Below are 26,073 nucleotides of genomic sequence, written 5' to 3'. Positions count from 1 at the left end.
TCACCAGTTTCCTGACTGACAGGAGGCAGAAGGTGAAACTGGGACCCTCCACATCCAGCACCCGGATCATGGACACTGGCGCCCCCCAGGGGTGTGTTCTCTCCCCTCTGCTCTTCTCCCTCTACACCAATGACTGCAGATCAGGAGCCCCCCCCTGTGAAACTCTTGAAGTTTGCAGACGACACCACAGTCATTGGGCTCATCCGGGACGGTGAGGAGTCTGCATACAGAGGAGAAGTGGAGCGGCTAGTCCTCTGGAGCAGCCAGAACCACCTGGAGCTGAACCCACTCAAAACAGTGGAGATGACAGTGGACTTCAGGAGGAACCCCCCTACCACTCCCCCCCCCTCACAATTCTCAACAGCACTGTCCCCTCAACAGACTCACACAGGTTCCTGGGGTCCACCATCTCACGGGACCTTAAGTGGACCGCTCACATTGACCTGGTCCGGAAAAAGGCTCAGCAGAGGTTGTACTTCCTGTGACGACTGAAGAAGTTCAACCTGCCTCAGGAGCTGCTGACCATTTTCTACACTGCAATAATCCAGTCTGTCCTGACCACATCCATCACGGTCTGGTTTGGTTCAGCTACCAGACACGACAGAAACAGACTACAGAGAATCATCAGATCTGCTGAGAGGATTATTGGTTCTAGCCTTCCCCCCATTCAGGACCTGTACCGATCCAGAGGCAGGAAGTGGGCTGGCAGGATCGTAAAAGACCCCTCGCATCCTGGTCACTGCCTTTTCAGCCCCCCCCCCATGGCGGCGCTTTAGGACGATGCACACCAAAACCACTCGCCACAAAGACAGCTACTTCCCCCGAGCCGTCACTCTGATGAACTCCTGACTCTGGACCACTCAAGGACACTGAACGACCACAGAAACTGTCAAACTGGAACTAAAGCTGCAGCATTTTTGACTTTTTTATTTTATTTCTTTATTTAGTTATGTTTATTTATTCATACAGCTACCTTACATCTACCTTCTTTTATTATTTATCCTTTTGTTGTCTTACCCCTCACACTTTCTATACCTTGCTAGTTTGCACGAGAGCACAACTGAAGACTGTACATGCGCTGTACTTGGCCAATAAAGTGATTCTGATTCTCAGTAAACAGAAGGTCCAACCTGAGGAGCAGCAGCTCAGAGAACATGTGGCCTCCACTCCTCCTGGAGGCTCCCACTCCTCCTCCTCCTCAGGTTCTTTTCACACTAAGTTTCTGTTTAATCGTGTTAGAGAGTAGAAAACCTTTCTCACCCCCCATCTGGAAATGGGCTCCTGTTTGCATTGTGGTGAGGATACGTTTCCCTCCAAATGTGGCTGCAGACCCCCCCGATGGTTCCCCCCTCCCTCCAGCTGAAGCCCAAATACTCTGTAGAACAATCACCAGAGGCTGACGACGCGGCGCATCACATGACCACAACAGGTGAGCGCGGTCAGCTGTTCAGACAGCATCACTTCAAAATGAGTCCAGAAAAGCTGCAAAAACAGCAGATTTTCCTGACTTTGAATCTTTTTCTCTGTAAATTCTTTTACAAACTTTGTCCTTTTTAAGGATCACAAAGTGACAAACTGAACTTTTACTTCCTTTCTCTGTTTCTTTTTGCTGCTAGACACATTTCTGTTGTTATTATCTTATTTTTGTGTTGTTTTAGTGGAAAACGTTTTCATGAGAAGGACAATAGAAAGCTATAATGTTCTGACCAATGAAATCTGTTCTTTGTTAATTTCCTCATTAAAGTTTCCAGTCAGGACGGTCATTTCCTGGCTCTCAGTTAACTTCAAATCCATTTGGTTGGTTTTTAATATTTTTGAGTTTAACGCCTCTGAGCTCAGACTTTTCCCCGGAAAAGCTTCTTTCCTCCGTTTCTTCTCTTTCTTCCATCCTCTGAATTTTTTCTGCATCCATTCCTTTCCTCCTGTGTTCCTTCCAAACCGGTTTCATTTCTTTTTCTCCAACAATCTGCAGAGCATGTTTGCGTGTTTGTGTGTCTCTGACAGGCTTTGTCGGTCAGGAATTGTTTGCCTTTACATCTGTGACGGGGTTCTTCTCAGCAGCATAAAAAATAAATAACTTGGAAATAAGATGGCCAAGCCAGCAGACTCAAAATTTCAGAAATGGGATTTTGTTGATCCCAAAAAAAAAAAATAATCAGACAAAGTATTCAGCTGATTCTGGAAGAGCTTGTTGCCACCACTGCAACCAAGACTGCTCTTTTCCCCAACTTAGAAAAGGTCACCCCTTATAAAGACATAGCCCCTCCCACAGGCTAATTATCCAAACGATTCTTTAAACCAACTTACTAGAAGATTCATCAACATAATTCCAAACTTACAGATATTTAACAGAAAAAACAGTTCAAATACAGAAATAGGTTTGAAACAAAATCAATTAGACAGGAAGGGGAACAAAGCAAAAAAAACAATTCTGACATGTGAAGTCACTTCCTGTTTCCTGTGGATATAAATGCTGATGTGTCCATTGCTCTGGTTTGGCTGTTGGTGGAGGAAAACTTTGATGGTGAGTGAGATTCTGTTTAAAACCAAGTGTGCACCCTTAGAATTAAACAAAACATGAAATGTGAATGATTTGTCCCACAAAACTATAAACTGTTACTGGGCTGGGAGAGAAGAAAAAAACAAACAAACTAAGGCTCATGTTCAGGCTCTGTCCTGCAACCTGTGACGCTACTTTGTCACAACATCACTACACACAAATGGACACACACACACAACGACACACTAAGCCACTGAAGGATTTTTTTGTTCCTTGAATGTTAAAAAGACAAACGGAAGATAAAATATCTAAAAGAGAAGAAAGTGGTGAGATGGATATGGAGAGAGAGGGGGGGGGGGTAAGTGAATAATGAAAGACAAAATGCTGACAGCAGAGATGCTGAATCCTGCGGGTGGAGGAGCAGAAACAGACTTATCCTGCTGCTTCTGAATGGAGGATGTTCAGGAGGAGCTTTCACATAAAAACAGGTTGTATGCGATGAAAAGATGCATTCTTAAATTATGAGTTAAAATCTCCCCATCATTGATTCTCTCCATGTCATGACATGGCCCCGCCCCGCAGCTGCTGCTCGTCACCTCTGATTCACTCCACCTGTGCACCTGAGTATATATTGCTGCCATGCAGCTCCACTCACTGCTGGAACGTCAAGTCTTCTGCCTGATTCCCAGCTCACTCATGCTCTGTGGTTTCAGTCTGTCTGCAAGCCTGCCTTTAGCTCCACGCTCTCTGCTTGCCCGCCCGCCCGCCTGCCTGCCTGCCCGCCTGCCTGCCCCAAAGTTTTCAACAATCAACTTACCTGCCTCCGACCTCCATTTACTCATTTCCAAGTCCTCTCTCAAGATACCAAGCACTAAGACCTTCCTCATCTACAAACTCTGTTCACGGACTTCCTCATTCCAAGACTGGCTCTGGACACTGCTACGTTCCCCTCCTCTCATTCCTCATAACCCACAAGTCTGCCTCAGCGCCCTCTGGTGTCAAGTTTCAGCCATCATCCCGCCTGCTCTGGTCCTCAAATAAACTCTGAAGTTCTTACTCCTGGGTTGGTCATAATTTGTTGGTCCTCAAGACCTGGTCCTGACACTCCAACCAAATTTACCAACACGTAAACCAAGAAATCCAACTCTAGACTACGTAAAGCTCTGACGCAAACAGATTTAGGTTGAGTCGACGTATTGGCGTTTGGAAAAACTTTAGCTCAAGGAGGCATACTGCCTTTTTGCTTCTATATCTGACTTTTTTTAAAACATATGAAGAGGATCTGAGGGTCAGAACTTTATTTGGGCCTTTTTCTGATTTCATCTGCTGCCTTCACTGAACTCCAGCAAATGTTTTTCATTTGGCAGAATTGGAAACTCTAACCATCTCCACCCGTTAACCTCTAACCATCTCCACCCGTTAACCTCTAACCATCTCCACCCGTTAAACTCTAACCATCTTCACCCGTTAACCTCTAACCATCTCCACCCGTTAACCTCTAACCATCTCCACCCGTTAACCTCTAACCATCTCCACCCGTTAACCTCTAACCATCTCCACCCGTTAACCTCTAACCATCTTCACCCGTTAACCTCTAACCATCTCCACCCGTTAACCTCTAACCATCTCCACCTATCTCCACCTACCTCCACCCATTAACCTCTAACCATCTCCACCAGTCTCCACCCATCTCCACCTATCTCCACCTACCTCCACCCATTAACCTCTAACCATCTCCACCCATTAACCTCTAACCATCTCCACCCGTTGACATCTAACCATCTCCACCCGTTGACATCTAACCATCTCCACCCGTTAACCTCTAACCATCTCCACCCGTTAACCTCTAACCATCTCCACCCGTTGACATCTAACCATTTCCACCCGTTAACCTCTAACCATCTCCACCCGTTAACCTCTAACCATCTCCACCTATCTCCACCTACCTCCACCCATTAACCTCTAACCATCTCCACCCATCTCCACCTATCTCCACCTACCTCCACCCATTAACCTCTAACCATCTCCACCCATTAACCTCTAACCATCTCCACCCGTTAACCTCTAACCATCTCCACCCGTTAACCTCTAACCATCTCCAACCGTTGACATCTAACCATCTCCACCCGTTAACCTCTAACCATCTCCACCCATTAACCTCTAACCATCTCCACCCGTTAACCTCTAACCATCTCCACCCGTTAACCTCTAAACATCTCCACCCGTTAACCTCTAAACATCTCCACCTACCTCCACCCATTAACCTCTAACCATCTCCACCCATTAACCTCTAATCATCTCCACCCGTTAACCTCTAACCATCTCCACCCGTTAACCTCTAACCATCTCCACCCGTTGACCTCTAAACATCTCCACCTACCTCCACCCATTATCCTCTAACCATCTCCACCCATTAACCTCTAACCATCTCCACCTGTTAACCTCTAACCATCTCCACCCATTAACCTCTAACCATGTCCACCCGTTAACCTCTAAACATCTCCACCTACCTCCACCCATTAACCTCTAACCATCTCCACCCGTTAACCTTTAACCATCTCCACCCGTTAACCTCTAACCATCTCCACCCATTAACCTCTAACCATCTCCACCTGTTAACCTCTAACCATCTCCACCCATTAACCTCTAACCATCTCCACCCGTTAACCTCTAAACATCTCCACCTACCTCCACCCATTAACCTCTAACCATCTCCACCCGTTAACCTCTAACCATCTCCACCCGTTAACCTCTAACCATCTCCACCTATCTCCACCTACCTCCACCCATTAACCTCTAACCATCTCCACCCATCTCCACCTATCTCCACCTACCTCCACCCATTAACCTCTAACCATCTCCACCCATTAACCTCTAATCATCTCCACCCGTTAACCTCTAACCATCTCCACCCGTTAACCTCTAACCATCTCCACCCGTTAACCTCTAACCATCTCCACCCGTTAACCTCTAAACATCTCCACCCGTTAACCTCTAACCATCTCCACCCGTTGACATCTAACCATCTCCACCCGTTAACCTCTAACCATCTCCACCCATTAACCTCTAACCATCTCCACCCGTTAACCTCTAACCATCTCCACCCGTTAACCTCTAAACATCTCCACCCGTTAACCTCTAAACATCTCCACCTACCTCCACCCATTAACCTCTAACCATCTCCACCCATTAACCTCTAATCATCTCCACCCGTTAACCTCTAACCATTTCCACCCGTTAACCTCTAACCATCTCCACCCGTTGACCTCTAAACATCTCCACCTACCTCCACCCATTATCCTCTAACCATCTCCACCCATTAACCTCTAACCATCTCCACCTGTTAACCTCTAACCATCTCCACCCATTAACCTCTAACCATGTCCACCCGTTAACCTCTAACCATCTCCACCCGTTAACCTCTAACCATCTCCACCCGTTGACATCTAACCATCTCCACCCGTTAACCTCTAACCATCTCCACCCATTAACCTCTAACCATCTCCACCCGTTAACCTCTAACCATCTCCACCCGTTAACCTCTAACCATCTCCACCCGTTAACCTCTAAACATCTCCACCTACCTCCACCCATTAACCTCTAACCATCTCCACCCGTTAACCTCTAACCATCTCCACCCGTTAACCTCTAACCATCTCCACCCGTTGACCTCTAAACATCTCCACCTACCTCCACCCATTATCCTCTAACCATCTCCACCCATTAACCTCTAACCATCTCCACCTGTTAACCTCTAACCATCTCCACCCATTAACCTCTAACCATGTCCACCCGTTAACCTCTAAACATCTCCACCTACCTCCACCCATTAACCTCTAACCATCTCCACCCGTTAACCTTTAACCATCTCCACCCGTTAACCTCTAACCATCTCCACCCATTAACCTCTAACCATCTCCACCTGTTAACCTCTAACCATCTCCACCCATTAACCTCTAACCATCTCCACCCGTTAACCTCTAAACATCTCCACCTACCTCCACCCATTAACCTCTAACCATCTCCACCCGTTAACCTCTAACCATCTCCACCCGTTAACCTCTAACCATCTCCACCTATCTCCACCTACCTCCACCCATTAACCTCTAACCATCTCCACCCATCTCCACCTATCTCCACCTACCTCCACCCATTAACCTCTAACCATCTCCACCCATTAACCTCTAATCATCTCCACCCGTTAACCTCTAACCATCTCCACCCGTTAACCTCTAACCATCTCCACCCGTTAACCTCTAACCATCTCCACCCGTTAACCTCTAAACATCTCCACCCGTTAACCTCTAACCATCTCCACCCGTTGACATCTAACCATCTCCACCCGTTAACCTCTAACCATCTCCACCCGTTAACCTCTAACCATCTCCACCCGTTAACCTCTAAACATCTCCACCCGTTAACCTCTAAACATCTCCACCTACCTCCACCCATTAACCTCTAACCATCTCCACCCATTAACCTCTAATCATCTCCACCCGTTAACCTCTAACCATCTCCACCCGTTAACCTCTAACCATCTCCACCCGTTGACCTCTAAACATCTCCACCTACCTCCACCCATTATCCTCTAACCATCTCCACCCATTAACCTCTAACCATCTCCACCTGTTAACCTCTAACCATCTCCACCCATTAACCTCTAACCATGTCCACCCGTTAACCTCTAAACATCTCCACCTACCTCCACCCATTAACCTCTAACTATCTCCACCCATCTCCACCTATCTCCACCTACCTCCACCCATTAACCTCTAACCATCTCCACCCGTTAACCTCTAACCATCTCCACCCGTTAACCTCTAACCATCTCCACCCGTTGACATCTAACCATCTCCACCCGTTAACCTCTAACCATCTCCACCCATTAACCTCTAACCATCTCCACCCGTTAACCTCTAACCATCTCCACCCGTTAACCTCTAAACATCTCCACCCGTTAACCTCTAAACATCTCCACCTACCTCCACCCATTAACCTCTAACCATCTCCACCCATTAACCTCTAATCATCTCCACCCGTTAACCTCTAACCATCTCCACCCGTTAACCTCTAACCATCTCCACCCGTTGACCTCTAAACATCTCCACCTACCTCCACCCATTATCCTCTAACCATCTCCACCCATTAACCTCTAACCATCTCCACCTGTTTACCTCTAACCATCTCCACCCATTAACCTCTAACCATGTCCACCCGTTAACCTCTAAACATCTCCACCTAACTCCACCCATTAACCTCTAACCATCTCCACCCGTTAACCTTTAACCATCTCCACCCGTTAACCTCTAACCATCTCCACCCATTAACCTCTAACCATATACACCTGTTAACCTCTAACCATCTCCACCCATTAACCTCTAACCATCTCCACCCGTTAACCTCTAAACATCTCCACCTACCTCCACCCATTAACCTCTAACCATCTCCACCCGTTAACCTCTAACCATCTCCACCCGTTAACCTCTAACCATCTCCACCTATCTCCACCTACCTCCACCCATTAACCTCTAACCATCTCCACCCATCTCCACCTATCTCCACCTACCTCCACCCATTAACCTCTAACCATCTCCACCCATTAACCTCTAACCATCTCCACCCGTTAACCTCTAACCATCTCCACCCGTTAACCTCTAACCATCTCCACCCGTTGACATCTAACCATCTCCACCCGTTAACCTCTAACCATCTCCACCCATTAACCTCTAACCATCTCCACCCGTTAACCTCTAACCATTTCCACCCGTTAACCTCTAAACATCTCCACCCGTTAACCTCTAAACATCTCCACCTACCTCCACCCATTAACCTCTAACCATCTCCACCCATTAACCTCTAATCATCTCCACCCGTTAACCTCTAACCATCTCCACCCGTTAACCTCTAACCATCTCCACCCGTTGACCTCTAAACATCTCCACCTACCTCCACCCATTATCCTCTAACCATCTCCACCCATTAACCTCTAACCATCTCCACCTGTTAACCTCTAACCATCTCCACCCATTAACCTCTAACCATGTCCACCCGTTAACCTCTAAACATCTCCACCTACCTCCACCCATTAACCTCTAACCATCTCCACCCGTTAACCTCTAAACATCTCCACCTACCTCCACCCATTAACCTCTAACCATCTACACCCATTAACCTCTAACCATCTCCACCCGTTAACCTCTAAACATCTCCACCCGTTAACCTCTAAACATCTCCACCTACCTCCACCCATTAACCTCTAACCATCTCCACCCATTAACCTCTAACCATCTCCACCCGTTAACCTCTTAACATCTCCACCTACCTCCACCCATTAACCTCTAACCATCTCCACCCGTTAACCTTTAACCATCTCCACCCGTTAACCTCTAACCATCTCCACCCATTAACCTCTAACCATCTCCACCCGTTAACCTCTAACCATCTCCACCCGTTAACCTCTAACCATCTCCACCCATTAACCTCTAACCATCTCCACCCATTAACCTCTAACCATCTCCACCCGTTAACCTCTAACCATCTCCACGCGTTAACCTCTAACCATCTCCTTCTGTGGTCCTGTCTATCACAGACATTAGGATGGAGCGTTTTGAACAGCTCTTTACTAAACAAAGCAGAGATGTTTGAACAAGTCGACCTTCTTTCTAAAGAGAAAAACAGAGAAGGAGAGGAAACAACTGCTGATCCAGCTTTTTCAGGTTCCCTGGATGCTATCACTCCCCTCCTCTCTTCATTTGTTCATTAAGGTCAACCGGATTTGTTCTTCTTGGTCAGAGCTCAGAGAGACAGCGATGAAGAGGAGGAAGATGAACAGTATGCAAGAGAATTTGGAGCTAATTAGGAGAGTAGGAGGTGAGGAAGGAAGCAGATGATGAAGAAGATGAAGAGAGGAGAGAATGAAGGGAAGAGTGGGCAGGTGAATGTGCTCGCTTAGCTCCCTGGTGTTTAATATCATTCTCCCACACTTTCCCTCCCCATCCCTGTTCCCTTTCTTCACCCCCCTCTCCATCTCTATAATATACCCCTGTTCTTCCCATCCTCATCTTCCTCTCCGTTCCTTTGCTTCTGGTTTTTCCTCGTTCCTGTTTTTCTAATATTTTCTGTTTTATTCCTCTGGTTACACAACTGGACACAGATGACGCTATGTGTGGATGTGTGTGCATGTGCATGTGTGTGTGCACTGCAGAGGAAGAAGAGCGTGACTAATCCACACACACAGATGAACACACACACACAGGTAAACACACACACAGACAGGTAAACACACACACACACACACAAACACACACACACACACGCACTGAAGCTGGCTCCTGCATGAATCCCATTTCCTCAGCTTTGTGCTGACCTGCCAGTGTCCTTAGCGTCTGCTCAGGTCATTTTTCATTCAAATTGACCAGGTGTGTAAAGATGGCGGCCTCCTGATAAGCAGCTTCAGCCCATCACCACCGTGCACGTCCAGCATTTTCACTAGAAGTGCGGAGCAGGTAGGAACGCTGGCACTTTGAAACATTCAGCAGAATCTTTCAAATCCCAAAGACCAGGATGTCGTTAACTAAAACCCAGCAGAACCTTTTAGGTTCTTGGTTCTGTCTCCCTGCAGTTTGAAGTTAAAAGAAGTTTGACTTTGTTATCTAGTGCGACACAAAGTACTTTGTGGAAGGTTTATGTTGGAATGTGATGTCATCTGTTGGCTGGACAGCATTTCTTTTCCTTGGTGATATCGGAGCATAGAGAACCACGATGTACAGAAAACAACACTAGAAATGATGGATCGACTCTAAATGCTAAAATCATTTCTAGTCTCCAACAGCAGCACAATGTGGTTCCTCTGGGTTTGAATGCACATGCAGAACGTTCTGTGTTCTCAGAAATATGTCTACCTCTGACTGGAACAGCTTGGTGGAGTCGTGTTTCGGTTGGTTCGGGTCGTTGAGAGTTGGTCTAGTTTCTAAATTCATCTGGTTGTGAAGTGCAGCAGAATCAATTACACGGCTAGATGCTCCCAATTAGAGCGGGCTGATCAATGTCAGCCAAGATCACGGCGTAATCCCTCCTTCACCAACGCTCATTTTCACACACAGACGCCAAATGCAAAGATGATTTGATCATGAAATCAATCAGAACAACTAGAGCTTCACTGAAGAAGCAATGAGGGAGAGAACGGCGGTTTGCAGCTTTATCAAACAGGTTTGTTGATTCAAACTTGGATGTTCCACCACTTAGATCAATTCTCACCTCTTGTTGAGGTGGTAGAAAGCGTGGGAGACGTTCAAAGTGACTCAGAGTGAAGTGAGACCCAGATGGAGGACTGAGAAAAGCACTTTCATCAGCAGAAACATCCACAGCCTCCTGAACTCCGTGTCCTTCAGTGACAGTTCAGCATCTTCACCTGCTTTCATTAGGTCTTTCATCAATGGGGACATTCAGGGGTGGAGTTGGGAACAATTATCTTCACAGCATTCGGGGGGGTGATGATGACTCTGCTGGCCATCCTTTATAAAACACCAGAGGGAAGAACAAATAACCCGGTTCTGGTGAGTACTGGACTGTTGACTCGGGTCAAAGGAACTTCCCGATGGTAATTAAAATGGATATTTAACTAAACCAAATCTAGGTCAGCTTGGCTGTGGTCACATGAACACTGGGTTGAACAGGATTATTGGTATGTGCTACAAAAAAGGACAAAAGAACAAAGAAACAAACGGAACATCTGCCTTTAAGAAAGCAGACATGTGAGGCGTCTGCTTTTGATGTCCAGTGACATAATAATATCACAAACTGGTGGTGAAAGACCTAAAAGGCAGGACAGAACACCCAAGGACAGGAGCTTCAAATAATACACAAACTCCAAGCAGAAGAAAACCAGGAACTGACGGGATGACGAGGAAACCAGAGATGCTAATTCACTGAAGATGCTGCCCATCAACAAAGACGGCTGTGGAAGGCTTGACTGAGTTCTAACAGGACCTGTTAGGAGGGAATGAAAGAACCAATGAACTGGTTAGATACCGTTTGAGGATGTAGGGGTTTGCTCTAATGGATATCGTTGATTTTGTTGTGAATTTGTCCCCCACTCTGAGTCACCCAGTAGGTGGTGGGCACGCACCTTAAACATGGGTTGCCACCTGCCAGATAAACCCAAAAAAGGTGCTGTGGGCGGTTAACTTACATCTGATGTGACTGTGAGGGGAGGTACACCTGACAACTGCATGAGTAGAACCAAGAAAACAGAAGAAAAACGGTTTGATCCTAAACTGTCAACATGCCTGTAGACATGCTGGTAGACATGCTGGTAAACATGCCAGGGGGGTATTCCAGAAAGCAGGTTCTGCTAGCTCCCACGATAAGTTTGAGGCTAAGGAAGTTGATAACCTCAGCTTTCGGTTCCAGAAATGGAGGTATCTTTCAGGGTAGGTCAAGTTGCCGTAGCAACTCATGCTCTGAACATAACCTGGTCTGGAGCAGGTTTAGTTGAAGGTTAGTTTGTTTTCAGAGAGGTGAAGCAGCATGGCGTGTCCATTTGAAGATGATTTAGTGGATGAAGAAGCTCAGATAATACTTTTTCCACCGTGAGAGGCTGATAAGACCACATGGATGTTGGAAAGATAAACTTTTTACTTTGATATAACTTCATTATTTGCTTCAGTTAAAATAAATCATTTTTTTGTTAAGTCACCTTAAAAATAACACGTAGTTTTCAGACAATTATTTTCCTTTCATTCACATTAATTCAATTAAGTAGGTGTGACTTTGGTGCTGCTGTTAGATCGGCACTGCAAGGGATTGTGGGATACCATTCCCTTTGCCTGTCTGGATGGATTTGGGTTTAAGTGTGGCTTTTTGACCAAATGTCTTTAGTTGTTTAGCTGTTTTACTGTGTTGTGCTGTGTTTTGCTGAGTTGTTTAGTCCTACTGTGTTTATGTCTTTGCACCATCAGTAAGAGTGAAGGAGAGGATGAGGAGTTTATATACCAAACCCTACTGGTGTTATCTGTAATGGCAATGATGGAAAATTCTTGAATGAATTGGTAAGCATTGTGCATTTTTCCCCCGTTCTTTTTATTGTTATAAAAATGAGCATATCTGCCGGCTCATACTTAGACATATGAGAGTTCAGGAAATACAATTAATTAAGATGGAAAAAATATTAATTGAATTGGAGTAATATGACATTTAGTTAGATAAATACATAAATTTGAGTTGTATAAACAATTATTGAGTTTTATAGACGTAGGAAATTAGGTTGATTAAATTTGACTCAATTACTTGTTACCAATAGAAGTATTTCATTTAAGGTGGCAAAATTGGATAAGTTATATATATATATATATGCGTCACAAGGAAAAAGATCAGAAACTCGTGTGTTTACTTTGTTCTTTTTCTCCAAGCAGAAACTCTTTCTTTTGCTGATGATGCAGCAGTGTTACTTTTTTGATGGACGTATAATCTTCATACGCCGTCATTAATCTCAAACTCCGTCTCACTGAAGTATAGTGCTCTCTTTTTTTCACCACGCGTTTCCATGGTGACTCTGTAAATCAGTGATCCATTGAGAATGTCTGTATGTGCCTGCTGTGCACGTGCATTAACCCAGGGTTACCAAGTGGAGCGTAATCATGCTAACTCATATCCGGTCTTTTGGAACCGACATACCCAGAGTAAACAAGTTCAGGCGGATTTCAGCCAGAGTTCAGGCTTAAAGTCAGGCTAGTTTAAACGGGCCTTCTGGAATACCCCCCTGGTAAAAAGAGCGATATATAAAGACAAACGAAAAACTATGAAGTCAATATACACACATCCATTTCCAAAAAATTGCACAGGATAACCATATAATCGGTTATTGCACAAGGTAAAAGAAATATATTGAAAGAATGACAAAAAGAGCTGAAGAAAAGAAGACGAGGGTCTTCTAATTGGTCAGTCTCCTCAGCAGCTGTCCAGGTGTCGTCACCTGGCTGTAGATCTAAAGGGACAGAAAATCCTGGAAATGTCATTTTCAACAGAACACCAGTCATCTCTGACCTAGAAAAGCCTCTTTAAAAACGTGGTCTGTGAATCTAAGAGCCTTTGGACGTTAAAAGTGCTTTTTCTGTTTATAACTTTTCATGTGAGATTGAACCTCAGAAGAATAAATAAAAAACCACAAACTTAACCTGAAACAGATTTCTAATAATGGTAGTTTGGTTGAAACTGGCTCAGTGTTGTTATTGCCAGCTAATTCCCATGACGGCCTGCTTCTGCCTAAAGGCCTGTTCAACACATTTTCTGAGCCCAGTTCTTTCATAGTATGACATGTAAACATCAGTTTGACCTTTAGGACCAATACAAAATAGACATTTTCACATTTAATGAGATTTTTCTCAAGTTTTCATCTGATTATTTCAGTGACCGTAATCTGTGGTTAATCTGTAATGGCGCTGAACTGATGTGTTGGTGACTCATTGTGTGCAGCTCAAGCAGTAGAAAGTGTTTCTTTGTGTAGTGTTCAGTTGTTGTGTAGGTCTGTAGACGCAGATTTGAGTCAAGTTGGTTCCGTTTTAGGACCTGACCCAGAATGTGGCTTTGTGTGAAGTTTTGGGGTTCTTGTTGGGTTCTGACCCGTCAGTGTAGACTTTGTGTTTGATCTGAATCGGATGGTGTTTGTTAAAGACCAAAAAGATCTAGATGTTGTGGATCTGTGCCAAACAATGTAACTTATGGATGTTTCAGGATGAAGTGCTTTAGTTGTGCCTTTGTGTGTCTCTGACAGCATGTGTGTGTGTTGTGTGTGGTGTCATCATACTTGCCTCTCCGTTGCCCAGTTGTGTCTTTTGGGTGGGGGGGGGGGTACTGACTGGTGCGCTTGTTTTCCTCCAGTGACTTCTCAAAGCACAAACTCTCTTTGATCAATACACAACTGTGTTTTTGTGCGTGAATGTTTAGATGATGCAACACGGATTGTTGTGGTCCAGTAAACCAATCAGCACGTTCAGACGCCGGCGGGCGACTCTGATCTCATTACAAACTGAAACTGCCGTCAGCTGTTTTAGTTACACAATGATAAGTTAATCAGGAAGCTCATTGGACACACACACACACACAGTGATTTTTCTGCTCTTTAGTCTGTTTTTATTCAGTCTCGTTTTGTCATCTTTTGCTTTTTTCTCAGCTTCATTTTTCTTTGCTTCTCTTTTCTTGTTCTACTTCTTTTATACCACCTCTCCTCCTTTTTACCTCCCTCTTTTCTGACTTCCTTTTTCCTTTCCTCTTAGCTCTTCACCTTTCCTTCTTTATGTTTCATCCACTTTCCTTTGCCTTCATCCTCTTCACCTGTTTCTTTTTCCACCCTTCTCTTTCATCCTCTTTCATCCACCCTTCACTCCTTTTCCTCTTCTAAACTTCTATCCTCAACACGCCTGTGCACATCTTTTCTTTTTTCTCTTTCTATTTAATGCACTTCCTGTTTCTTCCATTCTCCTGCCCTCCTCTTCATCACCTCTCCCGCCGAAGCAGATGAAGCAGAAACCCTCATCGGGATCAGCACACACACGTGTGTTAGTGAGTTTTTCAGAAGCTGAAGAGACACATGAAGAAGATCCTGATCCCACGTGTGTGTGCGTGCGTGTCATTGCGTGTGTCATCTGCAGGCAGCATGAGTGTGTACTGACCCACTTTGTCTGCCGTGCAGCAGCAGCTGTTGTGCAGCAGAGCAAAAAGTGCATTTTTAGAGCAACTACACACCAGTGTGCAAGGTTTGTGTGTGTGTTTATGTGTGATCAACACTGCCTTTGTACACAACTGTGTGACAGACAAACAGGTTGACCAAACTAACTGTGGCTTGCAGCAAAGTGCATTGACTTCTGGGTAAAAATGTTGAAATGATCATCAGGTGAAAAGCTGAGAGGATTTAGTTTGACTTCAGTCCTCAAGCAGCATCCTTCTAATCTTAAGGAGAATATTGTCGTCTTTTGTGCAGCTCTTGTCTGCGTTTATAGCAGAGGTCTAGCTACCTTTAACCCTCTTCTGTTGGCGGACTCGGTGTCGCCCCCTTAAGGCTTAAAAACCTGGTCAGTGGGTAGGAACACATGTCCACCTTAAGGCTCATTAACCAATTTAAGGTGGTGACCTAGTTTGCACCAAAAGCCTCACATTCTGCTCCTGAATCTGAAACCAGACACATGGAGCAGTTCCTTAAATGGCCACTAGGGGCTGGCTTTAGGTGGGAGCAAATTCCAAAATAGTTGTACTTTGCTTCAGAAAGAAAATCCTAAATAAAAAAAACACGGCTTTGAAATTCTGTTAGATGTATATTGATATATTTGATATTTCTGACAACATTTTTTCTAAATAAGTATTTTGACTTTAATAGAGCTAATTTTTGTGTGATATCTGAGAAATATTTGTGTTTGTTTCTTTTACAGACAGTGGGAGGACTTAACAAAAAACTCTCAGTTGACCATCCTACTCTAGAGACGGCGTCCAGTTTGGCTCCACCCCTTCCTTTCTGCCCCATCCAGTGTTCTGTATGTCCTATAGGCATAACTTCATGACTGCATTGATGTTTGGCTTTTCACAGGAGTTGAAGCAGCGTCTATGACTTTATTCTGGATGTTTAGTCCTGTTCTGACTCTCACGGTGTTTCCTCAGAAAACGTTTAACGTGAGCGGACAGTTTCGTGTCCTCAGAAGAAGCCGTACGTTGTTTTCTAGGACGGCGCTCTCGGGCGACTTTTGTTGTTTCATGCTGCATAATTGGATCAAAGGCAGTCAGAGGATTGAGGATGGGCTGGTTGTTGGTTTGAGTCTTTGGGTCAGTGAGCACGTTTCTCCACAAAGATGCTGCTCTGAATTAGACTCCGGATCATGAAGTCGCCCCCCCCCCGAACGCCTGCGGTCAGTGATGTACAGTGTGACATCATCACGTTGACATCAACATGTCACTGAAGCTGTTGGAGCCTCATGGAGGAAACACGTTAATGAACCTTCAGAAGCTCTGCTTCCAACAGCTCCATGGATCCAAACCACCAGAATAACTTCAGTATTTACTCCGTAAATGAAAGGAAATAGTTCAGAAGGTACATCCAGTAAATACTGTAAATAAACGGGATGATGTGCTGTTTTCATGGAAAGTTTCAGAAATCCAGCCTTTGATTTTTGATCACATTAAATTGTTCACTTTTCTGACGTTTCTGTCAAAGTGTAACAAAAAACAAACTAAAAATATGAAAGCTGACAAAAATAATAGAAGTATAAAATGAATAATACTCCACAATCCAGAAGGCGGAGTCTCTAGTCCAGGTCTGTTCCAGTCCAAGTCTCCGACACAGATCTATACGAAGCTGAATGTTAATGTAAAGATCTGCCTCCTTCATTGGCTGATGTGTACGACGGGCTTTTAGGGCCACGGGCACAAAAACATCACTTACCGGAACAAAATTCTAAATGTCGAGATTAAAGTCAAAATAGATTGAAGCTGCTACACCAAAGTTTTCCGTTTATGGGAGCCCAGCTCAAAGATGAAACATGTGGAGCCTTTTGTGAAGCTTTATTTCCAGATTGGTTTCAGAAACAAAGAGATTCTGAACCTTTTGGCGACTCAAAATCAGATTATTGTCAGTGGAGCCGTCTTTCCGGGGTTCAGTGTCAGTAAAGCGGAGTGTCATCTGTAAAATAAGGAGCTCAGAGACACGTTTGGGTGCAGAGGACCGCTGCAGCCTATATTCTCCTGTTCATTCACAAACCCTGAAGTTCATCTGTCACCTTACGTCATGAACCTGTCATGCTCACAACACTAAAGCTGAAGGTAGGGTTCCATACGCCCCCTCCTCCAGAGGAAACGTCCCGTTTCAACATAAAACAACAAAGAAGAATGAAAATAGTCTGTTATATTAGCAGAAGAACATTGAAAAAATGCCAGAAAGTGCTGCTCCTCCTCAGACGGAAGCGTCACACAGACGTAGAGATCTGGGGCCTCATTTATAAAACTTTGCGTAGGATTTGCGTCAGAAATGGCGTACGGATGAAACATGGGACGTGCGTACGCAAAGAAATATTGGGATTTATAAAACCGTGCGCACGCACATCCTACGCATCTTTCCCTTAATAAATCACAACCAATTCTAAATGCAGCGCAGCTTTTGCGGCTTCATGACACGCCCATAGTTGCCCATAAATAGTCCGTGAAACGCCCACAAATGAATATTCATTGATTGGGAAACCATGGCAAACACAGAGAGGAAATCAAAAAAACGTAACTTCACTCAATGTGAAGTAGAAGTTATCGTTGGCGAGGTGGAAAAGAGGAGAAAAGTGTTGTTTGGAGGGCACAGTGTGGGCATTACTAATGCCAAAAAGGCACGTGAGCGGCAAACGGTGGCAGACGCCGTAAATGCTGTAGCCTCACAACCATTCGAGGTTGTGAGGCTACAGCGCTCCATCGGGGGGGGGGGGGGGGGGGGGCGGGGGGGGGGGGGCACTGGAGCGCCAGATGCATGCGCCGGGGGGACCGGAGCGCCAGATGCACCGGGTGACACGCGTGGTTCCTCCGAGTGCTCCTCTGTAACGCCGGGCCCAAAAGCCCGCAGAGGTCCAACAGGACGGCTGGAGGAAGTCAGAACCGGCTCATAAGCCAGTCGTCCTCGTTTGCCAGCAAGTCTTCTTGCTGTCTAAAGATGCGTTCACTCCGAATTCTTCCATTTGCCACATCTTCTAAGAGCGCAAGATCAGCCATTGTGCGTCATTACGCATTGTGATGGGGCATTTTATTTCCATCCATTTAATTACATCTGACAAGCTACAGATGTCGGTAATAATCCACGTGGAAATGGGAAATTGATCAGCAAATGTAATTTCTTGTTGCTTTCTGAATGGTTGAGACATACGCCATACATTGTTTTATCAAAAATAAAACAAACTAAAGGCATATGCATGAATACCATAATTCTGTAGCTTATGAAGAAATGTTTTAATATGAAAACAACTTTCCCCAGTGGACAATTAGTACGTCTGTCCGTCCGCACGCCCACACTGATATCTGCTCCACCAGACGGACACACTGACGAGAATCTCAGTTTTGTACATTATTTCGTTCTGTTAACTATATTATTTATATTATTTATGAGGATGAATTGCACAACATGCCAATATTGCAGAACATATTTCACTTTTCTTTTTCCAAATAAGTGTTCATTTGAATTTCTGTTGTAATTTTCGTTTGATTGTTTTGTTTGTTTCACTGCTGATCGATCAAACGGGTGTTGGTGTAGCTGTTAATTGTCAGTCTTGCTTTGTGAAGTCTTCATGTTATTTCTGAGAGGCAGTATTGTCATTTTCACTTTCACGTGTTTCTTCCATCTGCCGACGGTGTCGCCGTTTCTCATTTCACCCGTTTTTGTGCGTACGCCTGGGTCAGAGCTTGAAGGACCGCACATTTTCCCGTCAAGTTTGCTTTTTATAAATCTCAACTATTGCGTAGAGAGTGGCGTACGCCTTCTTTTGTGCGTACGCAACGTTTATAAATGAGGCCCCTGGTCTTTGGAGGAAGAAAGGATGGAAGTGGACATCTGCAGGGACACCAACGTCTTCATCAACGGCTGCAGAGATCCTAAATAAAATAATAATAAACCATAAATCAAACAAATGAGCTTCCAGACATTTGGAACGTCATCAATAAACATTCAGCTCACCTGTTCATTGAGTTTAGTTGGTCTGTGCTGTGTGGCGTTCACTTGCTGCTCTGTTGCTGTGAAATCTCACTTCCACTTTAACTAAAAACTTATGAAAAAAAGTCGTAAATGTGCTGATGTGGACTCTTCCTCTGCTGATGTGGACTCTTCCTCTGCTGATGTGGACTCTTCCTCTGCTGATGTGGACTCTTCCTCTGCTGATGTAGACTCTTCCTCCGCTGATGTGGACTCTTCCTCTGCTGATGTGGACTCTTCCTCTGCTGATGTGGACTCTTCCTCTGTTGATGTGGACTCTTCCTCTGCTGATGTGGACTCTTCCTCCGCTGATGTGGACTCTTCCTCTGCTGATGTGGACTCTTCCTCCGCTGATGTGGACTCTTCCTCCGCTGATGTGGACTCTTCCTCTGCTGATGTGGACTCTTCCTCCGCTGATGTGGACTCTTCCTCTGCTGATGTGGACTCTTCCTCTGCTGATGTGGACTCTTCCTCCGCTGATGTGGACTCTTCCTCCGCTGATGTGGACTCTTCCTCCGCTGATGTGGACTCTTCCTCCGCTGATGTGGACTCTTCCTCCGCTGATGTGGACTCTTCCTCCGCTGATGTGGACTCTTCCTCCGCTGATGTGGACTCTTCCTCCGCTGATGTGGACTCTTCCTCCGCTGATGTGGACTCTTCCTCTGCTGATGTGGACTCTTCCTCCGCTGATGTGGACTCTTCCTCTGCTGATGTGGACTCTTCCTCCGCTGATGTGGACTCTTCCTCCGCTGATGTGGACTCTTCTTCTGCTGATGTAGACTCTTCCTCCGCTGATGTGGACTCTTCCTCCGCTGATGTGGACTCTTCCTCTGCTGATGTGGACTCTTCCTCTGCTGATGTGGACTCTTCCTCCGCTGATGTGGACTCTTCCTCCGCTGATGTGGACTCTTCCTCCGCTGATGTGGACTCTTCCTCCGCTGATGTGGACTCTTCCTCCGCTGATGTGGACTCTTCCTCCGCTGATGTGGACTCTTCCTCCGCTGATGTGGACTCTTCCTCCGCTGATGTGGACTCTTCCTCCGCTGATGTGGACTCTTCCTCTGCTGATGTGGACTCTTCCTCCGCTGATGTGGACTCTTCCTCTGCTGATGTGGACTCTTCCTCCGCTGATGTGGACTCTTCCTCCGCTGATGTGGACTCTTCCTCCGCTGATGTGGACTCTTCCTCCGCTGATGTGGACTCTTCCTCCGCTGATGTGGACTCTTCCTCCGCTGATGTGGACTCTTCCTCCGCTGATGTGGACTCTTCCTCCGCTGATGTGGACTCTTCCTCTGCTGATGTGGACTCTTCCTCCGCTGATGTGGACTCTTCCTCTGCTGATGTGGACTCTTCCTCCGCTGATGTGGACTCTTCCTCCGCTGATGTGGACTCTTCTTCTGCTGATGTAGACTCTTCCTCCGCTGATGTGGACTCTTCCTCCGCTGATGTGGACTCTTCCTCTGCTGATGTGGACTCTTCCTCCGCTGATGTGGACTCTTCCTCTGCTGATGTGGACTCTTCCTCTGTTTTCTTCCTACGTTTGACAACGCTGAACCGTCACAAGCGTCTTCCTGTTGCCCCGGCAGTGACATCATGAAGAAGATGGCGGTGGGAACGGGCCCGCTAGAGCGTCTGCTGGTCCCCAAAGTTTTGTCTTTAATGAACGGCTGACGATGATCCACCAAGTCCACCGAGTCGGAGGAGGAAGAGTGCAGAGGCAGGAGAAACCAGAGAAGAAGACTTCCAGCTAACTGAAGCCAGCAGCTCGCTTTCTAGTGGTTACATCATCCATCGCTGGCGTCCGGGGAGCGCTCTGTGTTCACTCTTTTGGCTCACACGTGATCTTGAAGGCTCGCTCTTCTCCTGGCGTGTTTTCACAGATGTCATGTCTTCTCATGAGCTTTTTTATCTCCTAAAGCACATTTCTTTGATTTCTCTATTTAAATATAAGAACAGACTAACCAAAGCTTTGCTTTTTGAAATGTAAAAACCGTTTTAATCACACAGCCAGACAAAAACAGTCTTCCATTTTTGGGGGGTAATTTGTGAAAATGTGTGTCTGTTTGGAACATTATGTTGGGCTGAAATCAGCTGGTAAACGGTTTGAAATGTTTGTGTATGAATCTGTGTGTTCTCACCTGCATACCTGAACAGGTGAAGCTGTTTGCAGCTGATTCATGTCTGCGGTGGACTGTTCCTGAACATCGACTGTGTTTAAAGTTCGTCCTCTGATCAGAGTCTTTTAACGATGCCGAAGGCGTTTTTAGCCAAAATGGAAAGACTTTTTTTGTTGTCTTGGTCATAGTTCCTGCAGAGCGGCAGGAGTTCATCAGAAACTGTTGATGCGGAGGAAGCCTGCCCCCATTTCCCATCATCCATCTGCTTACATGTCCCCCACTAGCTTACAGCCCATTTTAACCCCACATTAAAGGCCGTGTCTTCCAGCCACTGCGTCCACGTATGAAATGTTGGTCTATGGTGATCCATGCGTGATGCACGTCATTCATACGTGTTTCTAGTGTTTGTCGTTCGTCGATGTGCGCAGACGTCCGTATAGAGTTTCAGCTGACGGGTCTTCACGTGAATCCGGTTTTGAGTTGTTCAGAATGTTTTGTTGGTTGAGAATGATCCAGTTAATGTGTATTTTACATAGTTTATACACAATTTTTACATAAATCTTACACAATTGTGTGTAATTTTTGAGAGATGCAAATGTGTGTCTTTTCACGTCTGCCCAACAGACTTTTCACGCATGAACCACCGATGTGTAACTTTTAAATCATGTATACGGCGCACATGTCACGTTCAAATGACGTAATTGATGCACGAGTCAGAAATGAATCGCAGATAAACAGCACAGTATTCACACACGGTTCATGTTCTACGTTGGTTCACGTGTTCTTTGTGTGGCTTATTCCTTCTTCTGTGGTTTTAACGTGGTTCATTCCTGATCCATCTGTGAACATTACATAACGTGTGTCATACATGTTGGTAGAAACAGCGGCTGTAGCTCCTTCACAGGGGAGTCTCGTTGGATCTTAGGATTTGGCATCAGCGGAAAGCTTCCTGGAAGCTCGGAGGTTCCTGAACCCCTGGTGTTTGGTTCAAGCCTGATTTGTTTGGCCTTCCTGCAGATGATGAGCTTTTGTGTCGCGCTGATGTCCGTCCGCTGTCCTCACATTAGAAGTTGAGCTGAAAGCCTCTTTTCTGTGGTTGGAGATAGAACGTGTGACATGAGGGCAGCCTTTGAGAACGGGGAGGAACGCTGCTTTGTTTTAGTTTGTGCCGCCTCTGAAGAGTATTCAAAGGGAAAGTTGCTCAGGTGAGCTGGCTGCACGCTGCTGCATCCGTCCCAGAGACGCCTTCTGCAGTGAAACTCTTTAATGAGACAGTGTTCAAGCTAAAGGTTCAAATGGAAGATTTGAATGCAGAAAGCTGCTTCGGCACATAGAACAGCTGGACGTTTGTCCGTTAATGAAAGGTGGAGAAAACGGCGGCACAGGCGGCGTAAATAACACGCCAAAGCCTTTACATGTATGGAAGCAACGTTTGGGACTGATGTTGGATGACGTGTCAAAGACGGTGACCGTCAGACCAGGATGTTTCTTTGACACTTTTATGCCAAACCACTCACCGGTGAGGTTCATAAGGAGCAAAAACCAAATCAGGTCCAACCATGCTGAGGGGACAAATGTCTCATATGAGAAGAGACTTCTGGGAAACACAAAAGTCAGACGCTGAACCAAACGTTTGCTTCATTCTGCTGTGAACATTTGAAATCAATAGAATTACCAAATAAACATCCTGATAATCACAGAACGGATGTTTCCCTTCCCCCCATCGCTGCTCCTTTTCCTTTCCGGCTCTTTCTGCAGGAACGGTCCTTTTTATGGCTCGTTTGAAACTCATTCAGGACCTGAATTTCCAAATCCCACCTAGGGAAGTGGTCCTGCGCTGTCATCTCGGCGGCATCGCTGTGTCAGACATGCTGGGGGTAGGTCTGGTGGCGGGGGCTGGAGCTGCTGCTGGCTGTCAGCGGAAGCGTCTGACTGGACACCTGTCAGTGGCGCCTCCCTAATTAGCTCCTCCTGGTTCCTAACCTGCCGTCCTCCTCCAGTCGTCACGGTGACGGGAGGTCTGGCTCTTTTTAGTAATCCACTTCAGCTCTAACTGCCGCCTGTTTGGCGACATTTTCCATCTACGTTTAGATTTTTCAAGTCACTTCTATTCTGAATTAAAACACAAAACCCGGTTCATTAAAGAAAAGTCTGAGTAAAAAGACTGTATTTAATGGATTCTTAAGAGGATCCAGACTCTGGTCCATCTGCTGAGACCTTTTCCAGGAAAAAGCTGTTGGGTGGATTCAGAAAGAATCTGGGATTCAAACAGATGAAGAACATCTGAAGAACTTCATCTGCATCTGTCGGTAAGAAACATCAAACTAATTCCAAGGTTTATTATTTCTGATTACATTTCATGGGAGAAAAGTTTTTCTACAGAAAATCTTTGATCAGATTTTTCCAGTTTTAGACAGAAAATTGTTGTGAACTTTGACTTGTTTCTTTGTTTTCTGCCAACATTTATTCCTCATGATGACCTCCTTTTGTCATCCCGCCGGAATGTGAGTGTAGGGACACTGCACTGGAGCTGATGAAGCTGGAATGACTGCGATCAAAACCTAAAGCTGAGTCCTCAAACAAGAAGGTCCCTCAGACTCCGTCAGCAAAGTCAAATGTAAGACCTCCTCAACGTGAAAAGGATTCAAACCACCACTGCATTCCTGATGGGAAACGTCAGGACCGACGTTTAGAGCCGGTGTTCCTCCTGACAGCTGAACCTTTCGTTTCATTTGACATTTTTACCCAAAGCTTTGCCTCAGGCAGGAATCTGCAGCTGGAACGCTCCTAAAGGGCTTTTTAAAGTGGCTTTTATTGAAAACCAGCACTCATTTTTAGTTTGAACATGCAGGCCGGAGAGACCATAGCAAACACAAATATGTTCTTTTCTGCTCACAGCAGGTTTTTGGAGGACCGGCTCAAACGCAGCAGAGAACCCAGAGAAAAAGGAACATTCCTGCAGAAAGAGAACAGCTGATGAGGCAGAAAGAGGACCACTCTGATCCATATTCATATTTCCATTCATCTAAGACTGTTTATTCATTTTGAAGAACCCCTGGCTGGTTTTCTGTGCAGTGGGACTGGTTTGCATAATCACAGTTGCAGTACGACTCCGTGCTCACTCAGAGGTGAGTGCTGTGTGTCTGTGACAACAGTTTGACCGTCTCCTTCGTTTGTTCTACTGAGCTGGGAAACAACAGTCTGACGAGGCCTGAAAATGCTGAAAGCTTTCTGATTGGATGAACCAGAGCCAACATGTCTGCTTTGAAGAGCTGTTATCTTCCAGCCTAAAGACGGAAACACACCAACAGCTTTCCATCTGAAACCAAATGCAATAATAATGGAACCGAGTTTGATTATCTATTCAGAAAAGTTCACACAAACTGGTTGGAAATGATCAATCTGAGACTTTTTCTCTCTAAGTTTGTTAGAAGAACCGATCTTCTCTGTATTTTGTCTCACTAACGTTTCTCAGAGGAATTGTTCTTGTCTTCTGTTTCTGCCATCTTTTCATATTAATTGAATAAATCCTCCAATCCCCACCACTTTCTGACATGAATGTAGCCAGGCTCCTCCCTCCATAAAACCTGTCGGAATCATGCCAAAACCCCCAAAATCAGGAGCTACCAGAGCTTTCTGGCTTCATTCTTAGGGTGGATTCAGACTAAACACATTTGGGTTGCTTTAAGTGAAACGGTTTGTTTACCCCGATAATCCGGAACAAAGTTTCAGTCTGAGTACACCCAACCAGGAACCGCTCTCAGACCCATCTTTTGAGGTGGTATCGGTTCGTTTCCAATCAGAATGAGCTTTGGTTCGTTCTTGTCAGAAGTCAGAGCTCTGTCTCCCCCCCTGGTCACCGTCGGTAACCGTCTCCAGAGTTCTAACTGCACTGCATCTCCCAGCAACCTCAGCACACAGTTTCTGGATGCTGCACACATGACTTTCATTTGCCATCACTCACATTACACTGAAGCTCTGCACTGAGCCTCACTGTTTGTTTGTGCCAGGCTGCCTGCATGACTGAGCGTTCCATCCTGACCTGATCTTCTGTTTCCTGACCCTGTTTGCCTGCCGTCTGATCCTGACTACTGTAGTTCCTCCTCTGATGCTCCCATGGTCGTTATCAACTCCTGTTTTCCTGACCGTGATTTAGCTTTGACACACACACACACACACACACACACACACACACACAGACACACACAGACACACACATTCACACACTGGTGCCAACCTCCCACCAGAGGCAGAGTGGGGTTCAGTGTCTTGCCCAAGAATGCTTTGACACATGGGTGTGCAAGGCGGGAATCGAACCTGCAATATTACAATCATGGGTCAACCGCCCTTCCGCTGCACCACCGCTGTGCTAATGAAACTTTCTGCATTTGGATCCAGTCGTCTGCTTATTCTGTGACGGTTCTGAGATTCCTCAGTCTGAATACAATCCGTCCTCGGACCAAACTGGACCAAAACAGCCACCGTAGCCTGGGGTCATGTGATGTAAACAGAGTAGGAATGTAGCAACAGAAGAGTCCAGCTGTTTATTTGTTCAATTTAACACAGCTGAAGACGCTTCTTCCATGCTTGTCTGTGTCTCGTTACGCGGCACGCCCCCGGCGCTGATGTGACGTCACAATGCCATGACACCACATCCATGACACACATTGAAATGTGGACGGATGACTGCAGTCTCGTTAAAACACCCTTTAACGTGATCCACGTTGCCTCTCACTGTTTTGGTCATGGACGCTCAT

The 26,073-nt window shown here is 45.6% G+C and overlaps 1 long non-coding RNA gene across 1 annotated transcript; it reads left to right on the top strand.

The window, feature by feature from the left end:
• The first annotated feature begins 1,410 nt into the window (after positions 1 to 1,410).
• LOC144995476 (uncharacterized) lies at positions 1,411 to 25,395 on the top strand. The gene is made up of 6 exons (XR_013658996.1): positions 1,411 to 2,524; positions 9,265 to 9,370; positions 15,922 to 16,023; positions 20,786 to 23,625; positions 23,831 to 23,933; positions 24,215 to 25,395. It is a non-coding gene; the product is annotated as an uncharacterized LOC144995476 (long non-coding RNA).
• The last annotated feature ends 678 nt before the right edge of the window (positions 25,396 to 26,073 follow it).

This window comes from Oryzias latipes, chromosome 11, assembly GCF_053564925.1.
Source record: "Oryzias latipes strain Hd-rR chromosome 11, Olatipes_Hd-rR_3.1".
Lineage (NCBI taxonomy): Eukaryota > Metazoa > Chordata > Actinopteri > Beloniformes > Adrianichthyidae > Oryzias > Oryzias latipes.
The sequence above is the reverse complement of the archived record's forward strand: the minus strand, read 5'-3'. Positions and strand labels throughout refer to the sequence as shown.